This window comes from Panthera pardus, unplaced genomic scaffold (genome assembly GCF_024362965.1).
Source record: "Panthera pardus isolate Hobbes unplaced genomic scaffold, ASM2436296v1 HiC_scaffold_13, whole genome shotgun sequence".
NCBI classification, from domain to species: Eukaryota; Metazoa; Chordata; class Mammalia; order Carnivora; family Felidae; genus Panthera; species Panthera pardus.
Genome location: NW_026526688.1, coordinates 157,438,948 through 157,463,460, shown reverse-complemented (window position 1 = coordinate 157,463,460; position 24,513 = coordinate 157,438,948).

Here is a 24,513-nt window from a genome sequence, read left to right as displayed (position 1 = left end):
CCAAGGATAGTTGCCATCATTAAAGGAAGGGACAAGATGGAAAAGGAGCACTGAAATATATGTATTCCTCTCACAAAATACAACTAGTATGGAGCGCCTGGGTGGCTTAGTCGGTTAAGCATCCAACTTCAGCTCAGGTCAAGATCTCACAGTTTGTGAGTTCAGGCCCCGCATTGGAGCCTGACAGCTTGGAGCCTGGAGCCTGCTTCGGATGCTGTGTCTCCGTCTCTCACTGTTCCCCCACTCATTCGTTCATTCTCTCTCTCTCTCAAAAGTAAAGAAAGATTAGAAAATAAATTAAAAAAAAATACTAGTATGCAGCCTGGTGGGAAACAGAGTAAATAGGAAATAGAAACATAATAAGGATTTTAAAATAAGTTGTTGACAATTTCATCACATTAACACAAACATGCTTCTTAGTTTCAAGTTAAATGTCTTCATCATTGTCCTTCAGAACAGTAGTTTCAAACCATGGATATTAATCTACTCAAAGTGTCTAATGGGGTTCCTGGGTGGCTCAGTCTATCTTGATTTCAGCTCAGTTCACATCTGATGGTTGAGAGATGGATTCCTGCATTAAGCTCTACACTGAGCATGGAGCCTTCTTTTTTTTTTTTTTTTTTAATTTTTTTTTTTTTTAACGTTTATTTATTTTTGAGACAGAGAGAGACAGAGCATGAACAGGGGAGGAGCAGAGAGAGAGAGGGAGACACAGAATCCGAAACAGGCTCCAGGCTCTGGGCTGTCAGCACAGAGCCTGACGCGGGGCTCGAACCCAGAGCACGGAGCCTTCTTAAGATTTTCTCTCTCCCCTTCTGCCTCTCCTCCTCTTCTGCCTCTTCTCCCTAACACACTCTCTCACAAAAAAAAAAAAAAAAGAAAAAAAAAATTGTTAAAGGAAACCTTTCTAAAATACTCATTCCTGAGCCTTATCTCACAACTAGTAAAGCCAATTGTGGTAACCAATGACTTAAAATTTTAGCATCTGTTAGCTATGGGTTAGGCAACAGGTAAGTGACACCAAAGATAAAATCCTATATGTAATTATTTTCAGTAGAAGAGGTGTAAATATGTTAGTGATTTAGAAGAATTAAAGAACTCTACCTATAATGTAAGAATACTGGTGGGAAAGAAGCATGATTCATTAAATAGATTCATTGTCTTCTGTGTGAGAGTTTAATTAAAGACAAATTCATACAATACCTTTCATTATTTGAAGGTTTAATAATTTGAAATAGATGGGACTCAACTGTGTTACTCTAAAGATGATAAAGATCTCTCTCCCAGGACCATTCTCTCAGTGTTGAATGGTCACTATTCTCATCTGGAAAAATCACATTGCAATAATAATAACTTTATAAATGTCTGGAAAATTAAAGTAATATTATAAATGATGAATGAAACCTATCATTACAAACCCATTTTGTAAAAGAAATGCTAGTATATTCTTCTTAAATATTAAAAGGGAGGATTTGGGGTCTATCAGATAATATATGTATGGTTATTAGACTACTTAGTTGGCAATGAATTGTAATACATGTAAGAATTTTACTCAATACATAGGATTCATTAAAATGTATAAGTTCAGATCATTATTTGTGAGTTCACATAATATTTCCCTTTTTTACAAATATTTATTGAATGTTTACTATGCATTTTTTTAATTTAGAAAGAGAGAGAGAGAGAGCATATGAGCAGGGAGAGGGGCAGAGAGAGAGAGAGAGAGAGAGAAAGAGAGAGAAAGAGGGAGGGAGGGAGAATCTTAAGCAGGGTCTATGCTCAGCACTGAGCCCAATGTGAGGCTTGATCCCATGACTTTGAGATCATGAGCCGAGCCAAAATAGCCGAGCCAAAATCAGGAGTTTGATGCTTAACCGACTGAGCCACCTAGGAGCCCCTCTGGTAATATTTCTAAGTAACATCTTCGAATTTTTCTTCCAATATTATTGGCATGAAAAATTGTTACTGTTTTTCTACTGACTTAAGTTGATTTGGGCTGACGAAAAACACTATAGTTACAAAGTATCAGCAGAGTTGGGTGATTCATCATTTAGCATGTGAAATGTTGTCCTTCAAATTAATATTTGAAAGGAACCCACACAATACTCTTAATATAAACAGGAAGTGAGAAGTTGTGAGGAAATATAGTACAACCTTACTTTATTCCTGAACACTTTAAAATCTAGTGAACTTTGTTTCTATCTTGTCCTCAGTATTCTTTATCATTTTTTCTACCAAAAAAAAAAAACCACAACATTTTCCAAAAGCTAAAATAATTATATATACTTCTGTCCACCCATATGTTTAAATCTCACAATTCATTTGTATGCATAGAAATTCACCAAGTTTGGCTTAACTGAGGTAGTACAATTAAAAACAAAATTCTTAGTTTTTAAAATAAATTTTCCTTGTGAAATTTCAAAAAAACATCTTTGTGCTTATGTGAAGACACAGACAATTTGTGTTGTTACCATCTGATAATTTCTGGAGAAACTCATAGAAACCATTAAGCTCTGTTTTTATAAGTTTCTAGTTTGTGTTCAATAGCCAGTTTGCATTGTCATCTAATATGTAGAGAAAAATAAACAGTTAGGTCCATTGTTTTCCTATGTGCATTATTTGCATATAATTGTATATGTAAATAAAAGTCCAGGGGAAGTTCTGGATATCTTCTTGATAATTTGCAAATTCAACCTCCAATTTGTTCATGTCAAAATATTCCTGGTTACCCTTCATCCCATGATCTTTCAAAGAATGCTTGACCAATTAACATACTTTCAAAAATGTCCAGATGGTGACTATTTCTCGCCGCCTTCTGTGGTGACTTTATTCCAAGTCACCATCATCTCTCAGGAGGATTATTGTAATAATCTTCACCTTGTCCTTGTTCCGCATACTTTGTTTTCTCCACAGAATAGCCAGCCTAATATAATTTAACAGTCCCAATTGTGTGGCTTCTCTGCTCAAACTCCTCAGTCCTTTTATGTCTCGTTCAGAATGATCTTCAAACTCCAGCCATCTCTGTCTCCTGAAGACTTTCGTGACCTTATCTATCATGTTCGCCTTCATTTGCTCCACTCCTGCCCAGAGAATTTCATTTTGTTCTGGGAACACAACACAATAGGACTACCTTCCCCCCACCCCCGCCCCCCTTTTTTCCTTTATTTCTTTCTTCCTTTTTTGTTTTTTGGTTTTTTTTGGACTGGGAGTCTTCGCAGTTGCTTTCACTCTATAGAAACACTTTCATTCATGGCTTACTCTCTCACTCCCTTCAAGTGTTTGAGCAACCATTCTGTTTTGAGCGAGGCCTTCCTTGACTGTTTTCTCCTAGAAAACAGTCCTATTTTCTTCTAGAAAATTAGACACCTTTTATTGCTCTTTTTTTTTTCACAGAAAAAAAAAATCTCAAGAGAAGGTATGTAGTGTAGGTCTATTCTTGCTGTTATCCTGATATGTAAAACATATTATTACTGGTAGAGATACCATCCTTAGAAAAAATTGCATGCTTTTGACTTAGGTAAAGGACAAAGTACCCATTTCTTTTAAGCAGATAATATTAAAGTTCACATTATTTATTGGATAATGAAGCATAATTAATTTTACAGGGTTCAGAAAAACTCAGACGTTTTATTCATTAAATAAAACATCCTAAATAAAAATAACGTATTTGTTTCCTACTAAATTTTAGAAATGGACATAAAATGAGAAACTGAATTATGCAATCCTTCCAAATTGTTGAAGACGACATGCATATAAAGTATCACATATGTCTGATAGTTCGAATCACAGTTTACATGACAGTTTCCTTATTAGCTTCACTCCCAGTGTTTAGGGAGTTGGTAAAAAAAAAAATATAGTTTTATATCATAATATTACAAGATGTATATGGAAAAATCAACTACTTTGGGTATAGAGATTTCCAATGTGTTTTTTTCTCTTGAACCAACTCCTTTTATTAAATATAAATAAAATGTAGTACATAAGATCAAATTACCTCCGTTAATAAGTTAGGCAAATTCCTTCAGTGGCAAATCTCTATTCATTTTAAGATCATTCATATGCTAAGCATTAATTAAATAGAAAATATTGTCACAACTTTCTAAACACACACACACACACACACACACACACATACACACATATACACAATACACTCTTCCAGTTGATAAATGAGGCATTGCATATGGAAAATGGACTGAATTTTTTTCCTTTATTTTTTACTCCTAAGATGTCTTTTAACTTTCAAAACAGTGTCTTTTTCTTCAGGAAAATTTGTGTTGTAAAGTGTATGTTATTTTTTATTGGAATTTGTCATTGAGGTTTTTTTTCTCCAAATAGATTTTGCATATATATTCACATATATATTTTTCTCTAACCCTTTATCCACCTGGTATATATTTTTTGAATGATGTTAAATTAAAGAATATGTTTTTACAAATAGTAATTTTTCTTTTTCCTTTGGGTTTCAATTATTTTTCAATTATTTTCCTCTGTATTTTAGATTAAGTGTATACATTTTAGTAGTGATTATTTATTGGCAATCAATTAGTATTCTAATAATATGCTATTTTCATTACTTTAGATTATAACTTATTTTAAACTACATCAAGATGAGTTCTGAAGTTGGGGAGACATTTGAGATAAATGCTTTGATCATGTTTACAAACTGAAAAAAATATGTCAGAGGAAAAGAGAAACTAATATACAGGAGAGAAAGGATAAATTATAAGGAAAAATCCTGGGTGCCTGGGTGGCCCAGTTGGTTGAGTGTCTGACTTCGGTGCAGGTCATAATCTTGCGGCCCATGAGTTTGAGCCCTGCACAGCTCTCTGTGCTGACAGCTCACAGCCTGGAACCTGCTTTGGGTTCTGTGTCTCCCTGTCTCTGCTTGTGCTCTGTCTCCCTCTCTCTGTCACTCAAAACTAAATAAACATGAAGAAAAAATTAAAAATCTTAATGAGGTATAAACTTTCATGTTAGTCGTAAAAAAAAGTTTGATTCTTCCACTTGAGACAAGATGCAAGGAAATAGAAATGGTTTTGGTGTGTATATATACACACAAAAATTGGTCTTTAAATTTGATAATCTCACTTTCTGTTTAAAGTAGGAGGAAAGGTTGTTAGTGTCAACAATCAAAATGACAAGATTTTGTAAAATATTAAATTTCTGTTTTAAGTGATTTAGGTTTTAGAGAAGAAAGCATTACAGTGTTGAGAGGAAAACAAAATCAGTTCAATGTATCTGTGCCTCTTTTCCCCTTTTGGTCTACACAAAGTTCAAATTTGATTACATAGCAGTTGCCAAATGCAAAATTTTGCTAGGTAGTAGTTAACTCTGTAATTTGCAAAAGAACTAAAAATTAATATTACTTGAAACTAATAGTTATGTCACAATAGTGGAATAGACTATATAGAAAGGTATAATAAGCCATCAGGGTATACTTTGCTCTGGTTCTTTGTGTTTCCCAGATAAGTAGGAACTTAAGTTCTATAACCAGTAGAGTCAAGTGAAGAAATCATCCCAAACATTACCCAACTTAATTGGAAAAGCATAGAAGGCTATGTGTGACATAATCTGTGTAGAAGGAAGAATCAGTTGTCATTTAAAAATGAAATTACAGAGGCCCTTGGGTGGCTCGGTCAGTTGAGCATCTAACTCTTGATTTAGGCCCAGGTCATGATCTCACAGTTTTGTGAGTTTGAGCCCTGCTTAAGATTCTTCCTCTCTCTCTGCCCTTCCCCCACTTGCACTCTCTCTGTCTCTCTCAAAATAAATAAACTAAAAAAAAAAAAAAAAAAAAAAAAAAAAAAAAAAAAAAAAAAAAAACAACAGAAGAAATGAGAGATTAAGTAATTGGCTCTCTGCTGTGTAAAGTAGAGCAGAATCTATATTGTTATTAGGAATTGTTTCACAAAATGACTATGATGTTGATGATGATGATGATGTTATTGTTGATGTCTTTAGCCCTTCATATCATATGACTGGTTATTTTAGGTTTATTGGATACTTTACTGGATGGTAAACTAAGGACTAGAAGACTACCTTTAATACATAATAATTCAATTACTCCACCTAGAAATATTTGTTGACTTTTTTTTGTCCTTTCAGTAACCTTAAACAGTTAAAATGACAGACATTTAAGTGAAAAGCACAGTGAAAAATTATTGTAACTACCTGAGAATTGTTTATTGGGAAATAGAAATAGAGAGCATTTAAATCATCAAGGTTATGTAGATTTACTGACACCTAGGTTTGTTATAGGTATTTAATAAGGAGCAAGAATGAGACATTTGAAGCATAGATCACTGAGTCCCAGGGAAGGAAGAACTTCAGGTCAGAGGATGTAACACAGGTGTTGTGCCGTTCTCTAACACTAGCATATTCTTAGTCTTTCTGTCCTACATGGTCTAACAGTCCCAGGGGGTAATTCTTCCCCAATGGCCTGTCTCTAGTATCTTGCTGCAGCACCAGTAGAGTTTAATAATCTGCCTGTGTACTTCATTGGCATTATGCTCATCAGTCTGGCTCTGTTGTGTCCTCTGGCTGGCTCTGATTTTTTCTAGTTATATGATACTCCATCTGCTTTCTTTTGTGGTGGCAAAGTGGCCCTGCCTACCTCTTCACATTCTGCCATTTTTCTAGTTTTGCTGTTGCTTTAACTATATTTTAAACATGTAGCATAGTTGATGGAAAACTGAAGGAATGCCTAGTACTTGTTTAGATTCTTTGCAAAGAACAGTTAGTCTTTGCCACTGACTAAACTGTGCTTTAAACCCAGGTGCAGAAACTTGCAGAAACTTCTTGCAATATGTTTTAAGTAACCAAAATGGAAAATCCAAGCAAACTGTTGCCTGTGTTTAGTCTTGTGATTTAAAGACAGCTGGTAGAGATAAGCACTAACATAAATCTCATCTGAATTTCCCAAACCTTACATATGAGTCGTGAATTCTTTATCACTTTTTCTAGATGTTTAACTGTAGGTGATGGTGCTATAGAAGAACAGAAAGAACAAAATTTGGATTTAGAAAATCTGGGTTTAGAATCTTATTTGCTAGTTATTTGACCTTGGTGTAATAACTCTGTCTATACTCTCCCCCTCCTCAGATGAGGAAACTGAGACTAAGAGAATATGTAATTTCCTGAACTTTTTAAAGCTAGAAAGTGTCAAAGAGAGAGGTTAAATTGTATTTTTTTACCTTAAAACTTATGATCAGTCATCACACAGAGTGCCCAAGTTTTTTGTGTGGTTTGTTTTTTAATGATAATTTTTTAAAGGATGCTCATTGCTAGAGCTCATCTATATTTAAAAACTAATGTGGCTTCTGATCAATTGTTCCCTATCACTTATGACCCAGCTTCTCTTTAGGCTATAGTTCAATTCTGTGGGTCTTGAATATACTTTCTAGGAATGCAGCTGCACTGTGAAGATTTCCAGGTTTGGTTCCAGAGCAGTGAAATAAAGAAAATATAGCTATAAAGCAAGTCAAATGAGTAGTTTGGTTTCCCAATGCATATAAAAGTTATGTTTATGCTATACTGTAGTCTAATAATTGTGCAATAACATCATGTCTAAAAAACTTACATACCTTAATTAAAAAATAATTTGTTAAAAAATACTAACTACCATCTGAGCTTTCAGTGAGTTATAATCTTTTTGCTCGTGGAAGGCCTTGCTCAGTGTTGACGGCTGCTCATCGAACAGGGTGGTGGTGCTGAAGTTTGGGGTGGCTGTGTCAATTTCTTAAAAAGAAACAATGGTCAAGTTTGCCTCATTAACTCTTCCTTTCGTGAATGATTTCTCTGTAGTATGTAATGCTGTTTGATAGCATTTTACCCACAGTAGTATGTTTTTAATTTTTTAATTAAAAAAAAGTTTATTTATTTATTTTGAGAGAGGAAGAGAGGCAGCAAGAGAAGGAGAGAGAGACTCCTAAGCAGGTTTTGCGCTATAATTATGGAGCCCAATGCAGGGCTCAGCCTCACAAATCATGAGCTGAAATCAAAAGCCAGACATTTAATTGACTGAACCACCCAGGTGCCCCAAGAGTACTTAAAAAAAAAAAAAATTAGAGTCAATCTTTCAAACCCTGTCACTACTTTATCAAGTAAATTTATGTAAATATTCTAAATCGTTTGTTGCTATTTCAGCAGTCTTCACAGCACCTTCACCAGGAATAGATTCTATCTCAAAAAACTACTTTCTTTGCTCCCAAGAAGCAATTCTTCATCTGTTAAAGTTTCATCATAGCAATGCAGCAATTAGGTTGCATCTTCAGGCTCATTCTCTAATTCTCGTTATTTCACTATTTCTACCACATCTGCAGTTACTACCTCCAATGGATTCTTGAACTCCTTATCATCAGCTATGACGTTTGGAATCAACTTCTTCCAAACTCCTATTAATGTTCATATTTTGACCTTTTCATATGAATTAAGAATGTTCTTAATGGCACCTAGAATGGTGAATCCTTTCCAGAAGATTTTCAGTTTACTTTGCCCACGTTCATCAGAAGAACCACTGTCTCAAGTAGCAATAGCTGTACAAAATGTATCTTTTAAATAATAAGGCTTGAAAGTTGAAAGGACCCCTTGATTCATGGGCTACAGAATGAATGTTCTCTTAGCAGATGTAAAACATTTTTTATTGTATATCTCCATCAGAGCTCTTGAGAAACAAGGTGCATTATCAGTAAACAGTAATATTTTAAACAGAATCTTTTTTCTGTAGATCTCAATAGTGGGCTTAATATATTCAGTAAACTATGTTGTAAACAGATGTGCTTTCATTCAGGCTTTGTTGTTCGATTTCTAGAGCATACGCAGAGTAAATTTAGCATAATTTTCAAAGGTTATAGGACTTTCTGAATAGTAAACAAACACTGGCTTCAACTGAAAGTCACCAGATGCATTAACCCCTCATAAGAGTCATCTTGTCCTTTGAAGCTTTGAAGCCAGGCACTGACTTCTCCTCCCTAGCCATGAAAGTCCTAGATGGCATCTTCTTCCAATGGAAGGCTGTTTTGTCTACATTGAAAGTCTGTTATTTAGTGTGGCCACCTTCTTTAATTATTTTAAAATAGCAAGATCTGGATAACTTGCTGCAGCTTCTGCATCAGTACTTGCTGCCTCACCGTGCACTTCATGTTGTGGAGACGGCTTCTTTCCTTAAACCTCATAAACCAACCTCTGCTAATTTCAGCCTTTTCTTGTACAGCTTCCTCACCTTTCAGCCCTCATGGAATTGAGGAAAGTTAGGGCCTTGTCCTGGATTGGGCTTTGGTTTAAGGAAATGGTCTGTCTGGTCTGGTCTTCTCTCCAGAGCGCTCAAACTTTATCCATGTCAGCAATAAGGCTGTTTTGCTTCCTTATCAGTTGCACGTTCACTGGAGTATCACTTTTAATTTCCTTCAGGAACTTTTCCTTTGCATTCATAACATAGTTAACTATTTGGTGCAAGAGGCCTAAATTTTGGCCTATCAACTTTCTATACGCCTTCCTCACTAAGCTTAATCATTCTAGCTTGATTTGAAGTGAGAAACATGTAGTTCTTCCTTTCACTTGAACACTTAGAGACCACTGTAGGCTTATTAATTGGCCTCATTTCAATACTGTTGTGTCTCAGGGAATAGGGAAGCCCGAGGACAGGGAAGTAGACAGGGAAATGGCTGTTTGGTGGAGTAGTCAGAGTATACAACATTTATCAAGTTCTCTGTCCTAAAGGGTCACCCTTTTGTGGCACCCCAAAACAATTACGATAGTAACATCAAACATCACTGATTCTAGATCACTATAATAAATATAATAATAATGGAAAAGCTTGAACTATTGGGAGAATTACCATCATGTGGCCTAGAAACAAGAAGTGAGCAAATGCAGTTGGAAAAGTGTTGATAGACTTGCAAGATGCAGGATTGCCACAGACTTTCAATTGGCAAACAAAACAAAAGAAACTGCAATATATGGAAAGCACAACAAAGTGAACTGCAACAAAATGGTATGTCTATTTTGTAACTGAACCCATAAGGACCATTTTTCTTCATTCAAAACAGAAAGCTTTTTCTTCTCACATATTTTTATGCAGATACTCCTCCTATTTTTCTCCTCTTAGCCAATCATTCTTCTTTACTTCTTTCAAAACTTGATGCAAACTGATAACATATCTTTTGTTTCAGTCCTTCGACTAACTATTCCCTTTGCCTTCTTGACTTAACTGAAACTTGATCCTCAACTGAAGATCCTACTTTTATTACACTTCCTCCTGCTGAAAATGTAAATTTTCTCATACTGTCTGGGTCTTATGATATTTATGTGCATTTGAAATCCTCCTACTAACCTGCTTACTACTGACCTATCTCCTACTGACCAAATGTAGAACATTGTGATATTATTCTGTAATAAAAACCTCATTTCTTTGTGAGTTGTGCAACTTGCCTGTATGACTCTCACTTTTATCTCACCCATAGAGCATCTTTATATATTCTATCCTCTTCAACAAATTTGGAGTATTTAGTATAGTATATAGTCTTTCTGCAGAAACCCCAACTATCATGAGTGACTTCAAAATCTATATTAAATCTATATAGAGATCTTGTAAAAAAACAAAAACAAAAACAAAAAACTGACCTCTCAATTTCCTGAACATCTTAAATATCATGACTTTTCTTATCTCTATCCTTTGGCCAGACAATCCATGATTATATACTGACTGAGCCCTTTTGTTATACTGTTTAACATGAAAGCAAACAAACAAACAAACAAACAAACAAAAACCCATAAATTCAGACATTTGCCTTATGACCTTAGCTTTGCATTGCTTGTATTGTTTTTTCAATTCTTTGTAAACTTATGCCCATGACAACTGTATACCCGATTCCTATGGATTGCTAGCTTATTGACTTCTATTGTGTTCACGGTTCTGATGCACTCACTCTCACGTCACCTACTCTCTAACCTTACTTGTCCTTTGTCCTTTCACTACATCACAGAACAAAACCATAATCCTGGATAACTATCTGCATTGTCTTGTCCAAAACTGGGCTTTGGAGTATTTCTGAGGGAAAAATCAATTGAGCGTATTTGCAGCTAAGGATTATTAACAATTTCAACTAGGTGTCCAATTCCACTAAGCAAGTGTTTCTAAAACATATTTCTACAACATTTCATTTTCCACTTTCCACAAGTATATCAATCTCCTTCAACTGTCATTAAACTTCCTATAAGTCATGTTATTATTTCATTCTGAAAAAAATGATTTCATATACCACTTCACCAAACCAAACCAGAAAAATCCTGACAGAGATGGGAACCATTTTAATGTCCAAGGACCATACCACAAATCTGTCAATATGCATAACTATTTTCTTCTCTTTTCTTTCTATTATGAAGTAGGAGGACTTAAAGAGATTATGTAATTTGTACAAAGTCACACAACTGTGAATGAACAGGAATTTGAATTTGACCTTACTGACTTCAAATCCCATTTCCTTAGCACTAAAGTGAAATATTCTAAATCCTGTAGACGGATATTATATGAGTACGTATAGTATCTTTCCTTGAATTTAAGATGATCGGTTCTGCTGCATCTGCCCACTTTCCTATTCTGATAAAAACTATGCTGTAAGTAATTTTATATGAATTATAGTGATTATGACCAGTCTGATAATGTAATTTTAAAAAGGAACAAAGAAAAACCCATAATTCGTAATAACAGAGAGACTAATACTCAATAAACCTTTTGTTTGGTCAATAATCTATTTAAGAAGGCCAGTTTTGTTTCTTTGAAGCTCCAAAGGATCTAGTATGATATGATTTATTCCTAAAACACTGTGAAATTAATGAAAATATTATTTGTGGGGAAAAATGAGTTTACTTGCATTTGTAATAGGTTTGCCTGCAGCAGCAGCTGTACTTATATCAAGAATATGCCATGCTGAAAAATGGAAGGGTGATTTCTGTTGTTTTTCCTTTCTTTCCCCTTACATTTGTTGTTTATCATTTTAAAGAAAATGAGAATCATTTGAAATTATTTTATTATACTACAAGGGGAAGAATAATTGTGTCCCTGGAAATGTAGCTATGCCCAACTCACTCTTAATATCATTTAGATGATTATCCCAGTCATTTGAGTTAGCTCACTGTTACTTGTAAGAGATCAATTAATCCTAACTTTCAACACCATATGAAAATCAATTTCAGCTCTTCCCGAAGGAAATGAGTCAGGATATTATTAGACAGGTGGTTTATCCAAATAGTTTAGTTGGACATTAGGACACATTCTTCCTCTGATGTATTTCACACTTACAGGATAAATACAAGAATGGATCCTTGAGGCATATTATAGGAGTACTTAAAGCAGATTGACCTTGCTTTATTGTTCAGTACTTCCTAGGAATAATTATATAACCAGCTTCATATTACCCATATAGTTATATTGAGAAAAATAATTGTCTTTTCAACATTCATTATATCTATAACATTTCCCCACCCCAAGTAGAAAAAAGACATATGTATATAAAAATACAATACTGAAGAATAATGTTAAAAGAGTTTGCATTGTATTTTTAACAAGCCAGGATTTGGTAATTTTCCTCTAATATTTTATTCTAATGCCTTGAAAGCAACTGTTTACTGGTCCTTTTTGAATCTTACTAGGGCTTGGCATCAAACTTAATAGCTTTAATTCTTTAGTTTTCATTGTCTATTTCTCCTTTTTGAAAATTAGTATACAGACTGGTATTAGCATATTTGTGTCTCTACCATTTTTTCATTATTTCTCAAAGGGTTATTTTTTGAGCATATATTTGCAAGTTCTCCTGTCTTACAGAAAAGATTCTGAATTTGGATTCTCAATTCCTGGCTTTAAGTCTTGGATCTATTGCTTAACTCCTGTGGATCCTAAGGCAAGTCAGCTATGGCTGCTGCTGTTATCTGTAGACTGGAAATGAGAATACATTTCTCAGACAGCTATATTAACAATTAGATGAATAGGGCCCAGGTAATAGCATAGTATTTCAAAGGATAGAGTACAGTATGTGGATAATAGTAAATGACTGTTTATATATAAATGATTGTGTTAATGAGACTATTGGTATCCTTGAACATCGAATGTCTAGACTAAGTGTGTTGGCTTATTTTATTGGTCAAAACCAATGTCTCATATTTATCTTAAGCTTAACTTGCCTTGGTCAATGTTTGATTTACTTATTCAGATTAATGCTGATTTTCTCTCCCTTATTTTCTACCTTCTTTCTGTCTCTCTTGGAGAGAGAACATATTTGGAACAGATTTTCCTGTTAAATTCGCATTAAGCTTTAAGATTACTTCTTATTTATTCTACTTCTTGATTGGAAAGGAACCTAGAACCTATTTGTAACTTGATTAATATCTTGTGCAAACCTTATTTGATTATGAACTTTTACTTTTCTTACACTATTTCAGGCTGTGACTTTTTTTATGAGCTTTTAAAATTTAAATTTTAGACAATTAAGATACAGTGCAATATTGGTTTCAGGAGTAGAATTCAGTGATTCATCACTTACATACAGCACCCGGTGTTCATCACAACAAGTGTCCTCCTTAATACCTATCACCTGTCTCATCCATCTCCCACCTGTCTCCCTCCATCAACCATCAGTTTGTTCTCTAAAGTTAAGAGTCTCTTGTGGTTTGTTTCCTTCTCTCCTCCTCCCTCTTCCCATATGTTCATATGTTTTGTTTTTAAAAATTTGTTTTAATGTTTATTTTTGACAGAGACAGAGCATGAGTGGGGGACGGGCAGAGAGCGAGGGGGACACAGAATCTGAAGCAGGCTCCAGGCTCTGAACTGTCAGCACAGAGCCCCACGTGGGGCTCAAACTCACAGACTGTGAGATCATGACCTGAGCTTAAACTGGATGCTCAACTGACTGAGCCACCCAGGCGCCCCATATGTTTTGTTTTTTAAATTCCACATATGAGTGAAATCATATAATATTTGTCTTTCTCTGATTGACTTATTTTGCTTAGCATGATACATTATGGCTTCATTCACATTATTGGAAATGGCAAGATTTCATTTTTTGATGACTGAGTAATATTCCATTTGTATATATGCCACATGTTCTTTATACATTCATCAGTCCATGGACATTTGGGTTCTCTCCATAGTTTGGCTATTGTTGATAATGATGCTATAAACTTTAGGGTGAAAGTACTCCTTCAAATCTGTATTTTTGTATACTTTGGGTAAATACCTAATAGTGCAATTGCTGGATCATAAGGTAGTTCTACTTTTAGTTTTTTGAGGAAATTCCATAATGTTTTCCAGGGTGGCTGTACCAGTTTGCATTCCCACCAACAGTGTGACCACTCACGACTTCCTCTTTCTCTGCATCCTCACTAACACCTGTTGTTTCTTGTGAGCCATTCTCACAGGTGTGAGGTGATATCTCACTGTGGTTTTGATATGTATATCCATGATCATGAGTGATGTTGAGCATCTTTTCATGTGTCAGCTAGCCATCTGGATGTCTTCTTTGGAAAAATATCTACTCATGTCTTCTGCCCATTTCTTGCCTGGATAATTTGTTTTATGGGTGTTGAAATTGATAAGTTTTCTATAGATTTTGGATACTAACCCTTTATCTGATATGTCATTTGCAAATATCTTCTCCCTTCCATTGGTTGCCTTTTAGTTTTGTTGATTATTTCCTTCACTGTGCAGAAGTTTTGTATCTTGATGAAGTCCCAATAGTTCATGTTTGTGTTTGCTTCCCTTGCCTTTGATGATGTGACTAGTAAGAAGTTACTCTGGATGAGGTGAAAGAGGTTGCTTCCTGCATTCTCTTCTAGGATTTTGATGGTTGCCTATCTCACATTTAGGTCTTTCATACATTTTGAATTTATTTTTGTGTATGGTGTAAAAAAGTAGTCCAGTTTCATTCTTCTGCATGTCGCTGTTCAGTTTTCCCAACACCATTTGTTGAAGAGATTGTCTTTTTTCCATTGGATATTGTTTCCTGTTTTGTTGAAGAGTAGTTGACCATATAGTTGTGGGTCCATATCTGGGCAATCCTTATTAGAATACCACTGGCATTCTTCACATAGCTAGAACAAACATCATAAAATTGTTATGGAACCACAAAAGACCCTGAATAGCCAAGGCAATCCTGAAAAAGAAAAACAAAACTGGAGGCATCACGATTCCAGATTTCAAGCTATGTTACAAAGGTGTAGTCATCAAGACAGTATGGTACTAGCACAAAAACAGATACATAGAACAGTGGAGCAGGATGTGACTTTTGCTGGTTAATTTGAAAGTTACCTAATCAAAGAGATACTTATGCAGCTACAATAGTTTTATTAAAAACCCAAGTATGTCCCCTTTTTACTTTGATATTTATATTCATTACAAAGTACTTACCACAATAAGTTGTTGTTACCATCTGTCACCATACAAAGTTATTATAATATCCTTGACAATATCCCCTATGCTATACTTTTTATCCCTGTGATGTATTTATTTTAAAGCTGGAAGTTTGTATCCTTATTGCTTTTCACCTATTTTTCCTTTCACCCGACCACCATGCCCTCTTGCAACCATCAGTTTGTTCTTTGTATTTATGAGTCTGTTTCTGGTATTTTTTGTTTGCTTGTTTTTGTTTCTTACATTTTGCATGTAAGTGAAACTATGTGGTATTTGTCTTTCTCTGGCTGATTTCACTTAGCATAATACTCTTAGTCCATCCATACTGTCACAGATGGCAAAATTTCATTCTTTTTATGGCTGAATAATATTCCATTATATACATATACACACATATATATATGTATATATACACACCATATCTTCTTTATCCATTCTTCTATTCATGGGTATTTAGGTTGCTTCTGTATCTTGGCTGTTGTAAGTAAGTAATACCGCTATAAACATAGTGCATATGTCTTTCTAAATTAGTGTTATTGTTTCCTTTAGGTAAATAACCAGTAGTGGAATTAGTGCATCTGGTGGTATTTCTATTTTTAATGTTTTGAGGATTCTCCATACTGTTTTCCATAGTGGCTCTACCAATGTACATTCCTACCAACAGAGCAAAAGGATTTCTTTTTCTCCATATACTCACCAACACTTTTTTATTTTTGGTCTTTTTGGTACTAGCCATCCTGACTGATGTGAGATGGTATCTTATTGTGGTTTTGATTTGCATTTCCTTGATGATCAGCAATGTTGATAATCTTTTCATGTGTCTGTTGACCATCTGTATGTCTTCTTTGGAAAAATGTCTGTTCAGGTCTTCTGCCCATTTTTTAAATGGATTGTTTTTTTGGTGCTGAACTGTAAAGAAGTTCTTTATATATTTTGGATATAACCTTATTGGATACATCATTTGTAAATATATTCTCTCACTCAGGTTGCTTTTCATATATATATATATATATATATATATATATATATATATATATATATATGTAACATACAAATAAAATGTATAATACATGTGAATATATAATATGTGTGTGTGTGTGTGTGTATAACTAATTTCCATGTATTTACAATCTGTTTTCTTTTAGGAGTTTTATTGTTTCAGATCTTATATTTAGGTCTTTAATCCATTTTCAGTTTATTTTTTATGTGATACAAGAGAATGATCCGGTTTCATTCTTTTGCATGTAGCTGTCCAGTTTTCCCAGCACTGTGTACTGAAAAGGCTGTTATTTGCCCCCACTGTGTATATTACCTCCTTTGCCATAGGTTAATTGACTATGTAAGTGTGGGTTCATTTCTGTCTCTCTATTCTGTGCTATTGATCTGTGTCTATTTTTTTCCAATACCATATTTTTTTGATTACTATAGCTTTTTAGGATAGTTTGAAATCTAAAATTGTGATATCTCCAGTATTGTTCTTCTTTTCCAAGATTACTTTGGCAAAATAACAATGTCTTTTGTGGTTCCATACAAATTTTAGGATGATTTTTTTAGTTCTGTAGAAATATATATATATCGTTTGTATTTTGAATAGAATTGAATTTAATCTGTAGATTAATTTGGGTAGAATAGACATTTTAATGATATTAATTCTTCTAATCCACAAGCATGGTATATCTTTCCATTTGTTTGTGTCTTCAATTACTTTCATAAGTATCCTCTAGTTTTCAGAGTACACATTTTCTACCTACTTGGCTAAGTTTATTCCTAGGTATTTTATTCTTTTTGATCCGGTTGTAAATGGGACTGATTTCTTAATTTCTCTGTTTTCTAGTTTATCATTAGTGTATAGAAATGCAACAGGTTTGTGTATATTAATTTTGTATGTTGCAATTTTTAATTTTTTTTAACGTTTATTATTGAGAGACAGAGACAGACAGAACATGAGCATGGGAGGGGCAGAGAGAGGAGGAGACACAGAATCTGAAGTAGGCTCCAGGCCTTGAGCTGTCAGCACAGAGCCTGACATGGGGCTCGAACTCAAAAACTGCGAGATCATGACCTGAGCCAAAGTCGGACGCCCAACCGACTGAACCACTCAGGCACCTCTGTATGTTGCAATTTAATTCAGTTATTCTAATAACTTTTTTGGTGGAATATTTAGGGTTTTCAGTATATAGTTCATGTCATCTGCAAATAGTGACAGTTTTACTTCCTTCTTATCAAGTTAGATGCCTTTAGCTTTTTCTTGTCTGATTGATGGAGTTAGAACTTCTAGTAATGTGTTTAATAAAAGTGATGAAAGTGAATGTCCTATTGTTCCACATCTTAGAAGAAGAGCTGTCACCTTCCACTACTGGGTATAATGTTAGCTCTGGGGTTTTCCTATATGGCCTTTGTTATGTTGAGGAATGTTCCCTTTAAACCCAATTTGTTGAGAGTTTTTATTATGAATGGATATTCAATTGTGTTATATGTTTTTTCTGCATTTGTTGAAAGGATAATATGATTTTTATACTTAATTTTCTTAATGTGGTGTATCACACTGATTGATTTGCAGATATTGAATCATCTTTGCATCTCTAAGTAATAAATTCCACTTAACCATGATGAATGATTCTTTTAATGTTTGTCAAATTTGGTTTGCCAATATTTTGTTGCAGATTTTTGCATCTATTGTTCATAAAGAATAGTGACATGTAATTTTTTTTTGTAATGTCTTTGTCTGATTTGGCATCAGGGTAATTCTGGCCTTGTAAAATGGATTTGGAAGCATTCCTTCTTCAATTTTTAAAAATAATTTAAAAGGATAGGTATTAACTTTTCATAAGTTTTTGGTCAAATTCAGCTGTGAAACAATCTGATCTTGGACTTTTTTTTATTATTATTACTGACTCAGTTTCATTATTAGTAATTGTTCTGTTCAGATTTTCTATTTCTTACTGACTGATTGAGTCTTAAAAGGTTGTATGTTCCTAGGAATGTATCAATTTCTTCTAGGATGTGCATATTGCTGGCATATAATTTTTCATAGTAATCTCATAATCTTTTGTATTTCTGTGGTGTTGGTTGTAATTCCTGTTTCAGTTCTGATTTTATATATTTAAGTCTACTCTTTTTTTTTCTTGATAAATCTGGCTAATGGTTTCCAGTTTTTAAAGATCTTTTTGAAGAACTAGCTCAGTTTCATTGAACTTTTCTATTGCTTTTTAGTCTCTTTCATTTATTTTCACTATGATCTTTATTCTTTCCTTTTACTAATTTGGAGCTTTGTTCTTTTTCTAGTTCCTTTAGGTGTAAAGTTAGATTATTTGTTCAAATTTTTCTTGTTTCTTAACTTAGTCCTATGTTGCTATAAACTTCCCTCTTAGAACTGCTTTTGCTGCACCCCAAAGATATTGAACCATTGTGTTTTCAAATTTTGTCTCTAGATATTTTTTAATTTTCTTTTTGATATGTTCATTGGCCTATTGGTTGTTTAGTAGCATGTTGTTTGGCCTTCATAAAAACATATTGTTTTTGTTTTTAGGTTTTTTTATTTTCATAATTGATTTTTAGTTTCATTCTCTTGTGGTTGGATAAGATGCTTGCTATGATTTCAGTCTTAAATGTACTGAAACTTGTTTTGTGGTCTAATCTGTGATCTATCCTAGAGAATGATCCATGTGAATTTGAAAAGAATATGTATTCTGCTTTCTTTGGATAGAATATTCTGTGTACATCCATTAAGTCTGCCTGGTCTAATGTGTCATTCAAAGCCACAGTTTCCTTATTGAGTTTGCCTGAGTGATCTATCCATTGATGTAAGTGGGATAGTAAAGTCACTTATTATTGCATTACTGTCAATTTTTCCCTTTGTGTCATTAATATTTGCTTTATATATTTAGGTGCTCCAATGTTGGGTGCATAGATATTTACAATTGTTATTCTCTTGTTGAACTGATCTCTTTTTTATTATGTAATGCCCTTCTTTTCCTTTTGTTACAATCATTGTTTTAAAGTCATTTTGTCTGATGTAAATAGTGGTTCCCTAGCCCTTTTTTTCTTTTTTCTTTTTTTAAATTTTTTTTAATGTTTATTCCTTTTTTGAAAGAGAGAGACAGAGCACAAGCAGGGTGGGGGCGGGGGGTACACAGAATCTGAAGCAAGCTCCAGGCTCTGAGCTGTCAGCACAGAGCCTGACATGGGGCTTGAACTCATGAACCGTGAGATCATGACCTGAGCTGAAGTCAGATACTCAACTGACTGAGCCACCCAGGTGCCCCATCTTTTCTTTTTCTTTTGCTTTTGCTTTTATTTTCTTGGAATATCTTTTTCCATCCCTTTACATTCAGTGTGTGTGTGTCATTAAGTCTTAAGTTGACTCACTTGTAGACTTACATAGATTTATTTTTTTAATCTTCAGTCACTTTTTTTTTTTAATGTTTATTGATAGAGAGCATGCATGTGAGAAGGCAGGCATAAAATATGGTAGGGGCAGAGAGAGAGGAGGAGAGAGAATCCCAAACAGACTCCTCACTGTCAGTGAAGAGCCCAGTGTGGGGCTCAAATCCCTTGAACTGTGAGATCATGACCCAAGCCAAAATCAAGAGTAAGGTGCTCAATGAACTGAGCCACCCAGGTACCTCACCCTATGTCTTTTGATTAGAGCATTTAGTCCATTTAAAGTAATTACTGATAGGTATGTATTTATTGACATTGTATTAATTATTTTCTGGTCATTTTTATAGTTCTCTGTTACTTTCAAGTATGTCCTTTTTAATTAACATGATTTTTTCTTCTATTCAAAAAGTAGCCTATTATATACTTGGTATTGGTGATGTGGAGATTAAGCGTGGTTTTCAAATGTGTTCAGTAGATAACAAAGTAATGGGAAAGGCACAGAAATAAATGACCACTATGATTTATGAGATAAAAGCAGAGAAAAATGACACAGCTGAGATTGCTGGATCAGTTGAGGGAAGTTTTCCCAGAGGAATTGACACTCGAGATGTGTTTAGGAGGATGAACAGAAGGAAAATATTTTTGAAATGGAGTTGAGACATTTATGAAAAGGCATGCATGAGGAAAACTGTTCAGAGGCATAGACAGGAGATGTGGGAGCAACGGAATACCATATGCTTTTGGCTCCCACCTCAGTCTCCAGCCTCTATGTCAGTGTTGGCTAGAGTGAAGAGGAAGGTGTGCACCTTGTTTCAGCATGCCTTTTACCCCTGCTGGTGTCTGTCCTTCAAAGAAAGTCTTGATTCTCATGGATATCACCTCCTTTTATCACCTTCTAGGCCTTTTCTTTCTTCAGAATATGGGGTCAGTTATTAAAATGCCCTGTATCTCAGTATATTCTGAGATCTTTCCTTTCACCATCTTAGTCTTACTAAAATCTGTCTCGCCTTTGAGAGACATTGCTGTCCTCAATTTTGTACAAGTGATGACTATGTTATCTTAATATAGATAGCAGTTCATATCACAGAAATTAACTATGGTATACCTATCTGGACATTAGACATGGTATACCTATCTGGACATTAGACATGGACATTAGACATGGACATTAGACTATCATTCCTTCTTGAAACATTTTCTTTGCTTAAGTTTCCCTCCATTCATTGACTCAGTCTCAGTCTTCCAAGCTAGTTCGTTTTCACCTGTTCATCCTTTCATTTGGGTGTTTATTTAGCATCTTAAAACCAGTGACAGGAAATCAAGATCTGTATATTTTCTCCCCAGTTCTTTGTTCTTGTTTCAGTTATTGACACCAAATCTAGCTGATCAGATGCTTATGTCTAGATTCATCATTGACTCCTGTTTTACTTTCAAACCTCAAATACAATTTGTCAGCAAATACCATTTGTCAGTTTTACCTTCACAATATGTCCAGAATTTGACCTTTTTTTACCTCTTGCACTGCTATTTTCCTGGTCTAGACTACCATCATCTTTTCTGGATTATTTATTTATTTATTTATTTATTTATTTATTTATTTATTTATATTTTAGAGAGAGAGAGAGCATGCACAAATGGGGGACAGGGACAGAAGGAGAGAGAGAGAGACTCTTAAGTGAACTTTCCACTCAGTGTGGAGCCCAACCCAGGGCTCAATCCCACGACCGTGGGATCATGACTTAAGCCAAAATAAAGAGTCAGAAGCTCAACCAACTGAGCCACACAGGTGCCCCTCTGGAATATTTTAATATCTTGGTAGTGTTTCTCATTTCATTATACCTTTTTTACCCTTGCCTTTTTATCCTTTATCCTTGAGTCAAATCTCAGGGAAACAACCAGAGTGCTATTTTTCAATGAAAGAAATAACCCATTGATCTTTTGCTAAACACCTCAAATGGCTTCCCAAGTCATATGAAGTAAAAGCAAGGCTTTAAATCTTCTGTATTCACTGTATTTTACTCCTCTGACTTCATCATCTACTACTCTCCCCCCTGTTCACTCTGCTGAAACCACAATGGTCTCCATGCTTTTTTTTAATCCTTTATAATCCAGGAATGTTCTTAGCCTAGGCCTTTGCACTTGATCTTCCAGTTACCTGGACTGTCTTTACTCCAGATATCTGAGAGCTCACACTGTTGCTTCCTTCAGGTGTTTGTTCAGATGTCTTCTCAGTCAAGCGTAGGACCATCCTACTAAAACAACACATTAGATATACATACTTTTTCCACCTTCTGTGCTTTATCTCTGTTTTGCTTGTTACTGTAATCTATAATTTATCAATTTGATTTTGTTTTTATTTTTAACTAGTATATAAGTTTTGTGGAGCTCTGATTGTTGTCTGCTGTTTCATTACATCTGTAGTTTCAGAATCTAGAAAGATACACTAGATACACTAAAAGATACACTAAAAAGAGATTAAACATATCAATATTTCTTAAAACAATAAACAGCAAAACCATAAAAAATGACTAGGAAATATAATAAAAATAAGATTTAGAATGTGCAGAAGCTAAAAAAAATTATTGGAATTAGAATATAATGAGAAATGTAAAATTGCCATCATTCTTGAAGACACTGCTTTTCTCCTTATCCAATCGCTTTCCCTTATATCTTCACCAAGGATGACAGTTTTCTTGACATTTAACATTATTAAAGGTTGCTTTTGTCATTTTTTTTAACTTCATAGAGATGGGATTATGTTGTCTGTGTTTTTATACTGTAAGTTTTTTATCTCAACATTTATTTTATGGGATGCATCACCTTTCTCGTATGTATCAATGGCTTATATATTTTTATTGTCATAATATTTCATTCAGTGAGTATGCAACTATCTATTCTGATGTTGATGAATATTTGTATGGTTTTCAACTACTTGGCTATCATTAATAATGATGTTATGGACATTCTTGTGCATGTCTTTGGGGTCCATGTAGAAGATACTATATGTGAGAGAAACTGAAGAGAGCTTTTAGTGACAAGACACCTACATTTTTATAATCTGCGTGGTAGTTAAATTGGTGTCCTCTATATATTCTTATTCTGCTCAGTCTCAACCACAGCAGTCTCCAGCTTCTAGGAAGTTATGGGTTCTTTCAACAGCTAAACCCTGGCTATCTGTAGCCACTATAAAGAGCCTAGTTCTTTTTTATCCTTCAAATTTAAATTGATTTAAGCCTAACTCTCTTATGGGTACTACTGATAGGGAAAAATCTGTTATAAGATGGCCGACAGGACTGAGTAGAATTCCAGTCCCCACCAGAAGACTCCCCTTCTAGGTTTTTCCTATTCTATTTGCCCTGCACAACAAATTGCTACTAATGTGGAATGCGGAAGTAACAGACTATAAATTGTTCCTCTGCTTATGCTCAGGACTCAGACCTCTGGAGAGTGATGTCTTCTGAGCCTGCCAGTGTAAAATAACCCTCCTGCCTTCCAAGATCTCCCAGTGCCACTTGGTTCTTCCGCAGGGTGATCAAGACCAGATTCCATAACATTACCATATAAAATGTACAAATAGCTAAAAGAACACAAAAGGTTATCAGAAAACAAACCACATGTACCCCAAAGTAAAATAACAAGCCAAACCCTGGCAGGAGAGCAGCCATCTTGTGCAAAATCATGTCCTCACATCCAGGAACATTATTGCCAAAGATCACTGTACAAGGGTGCCTAGGTGGCTCAGTTGGTTAAGTGTCCAACTTCAGCTCAGGTCATGATCTTGCCGTTCAAAGTTCAAGCCCTGCGTTGGACTCTGTGGTGATAGCTCAGAGCCTGGAGCCTGTTTCAGATTCTGTGTCTCCCTCTCTGCCTCTCCCTCACTCCTGCTCTCTCTCTCTCTCTCAAAAATAAATAAACATTAAAAAAAATTAAAAAAACAAAAGATCACTGCACAAATGTTGTGAGAACTGAGAACAGGGATGTCAGAAAAAATTCTTCCTGGTATATTCCTGTCAGTATTCAGATAATCTGTGGCAGCTGTTCTGAGTTTGTAACATGGGAAATTAAACTAATCTGGAAAAAACTAAGCATCAAGAGGTTGATAAACTGGAATTGTCCATTTTTATATGTTAAAAACTTTACCAATGCAAACTATTATCTCTCTCAGAATATCAGTACAGTTGACCCTTGAACAATGCAATAGTTAGGAGTGCCAATCCCACATAGTTAAAAATTTACATATAACTTTTGACTCCCCCAAAGCTTAATTATTTATTTATTTTTATTTTTTTTAACGTTTATTTATTTTTGAGACAGAGAGAGACAGAGCATGAACGGGGGAGGGTCAGAGAGAGAGGGAGACACAGAATCTGAAACAGGCTCCAGGCTCTGAGCAGTCAGCACAGAGCCTGATGCGGGGCTTGAACCCACAGACCGCGAGATCATGACCTGAGCCGAAGTCAGATGCTTAACCGACTGAGCCACCCAGGCGCTCCCCAAAGCTTATTTATTAATAACCTGCTGTTGATGAAAAGTCGTACTTATAACATAAAGTTGAATAACCTATATTTTATATAAGCATTACATGCCATATTCTTATAATAGAGTAAACTAGAGAAAAGAAAATGTTATTAAGAAAGTCATGAGGAAGAGGAAATACATTTACAATACTAAACTGTATTTATTGAAAAAAAAAATGTTGTAAGTAGACCCATGCAGTTTAAACCTTT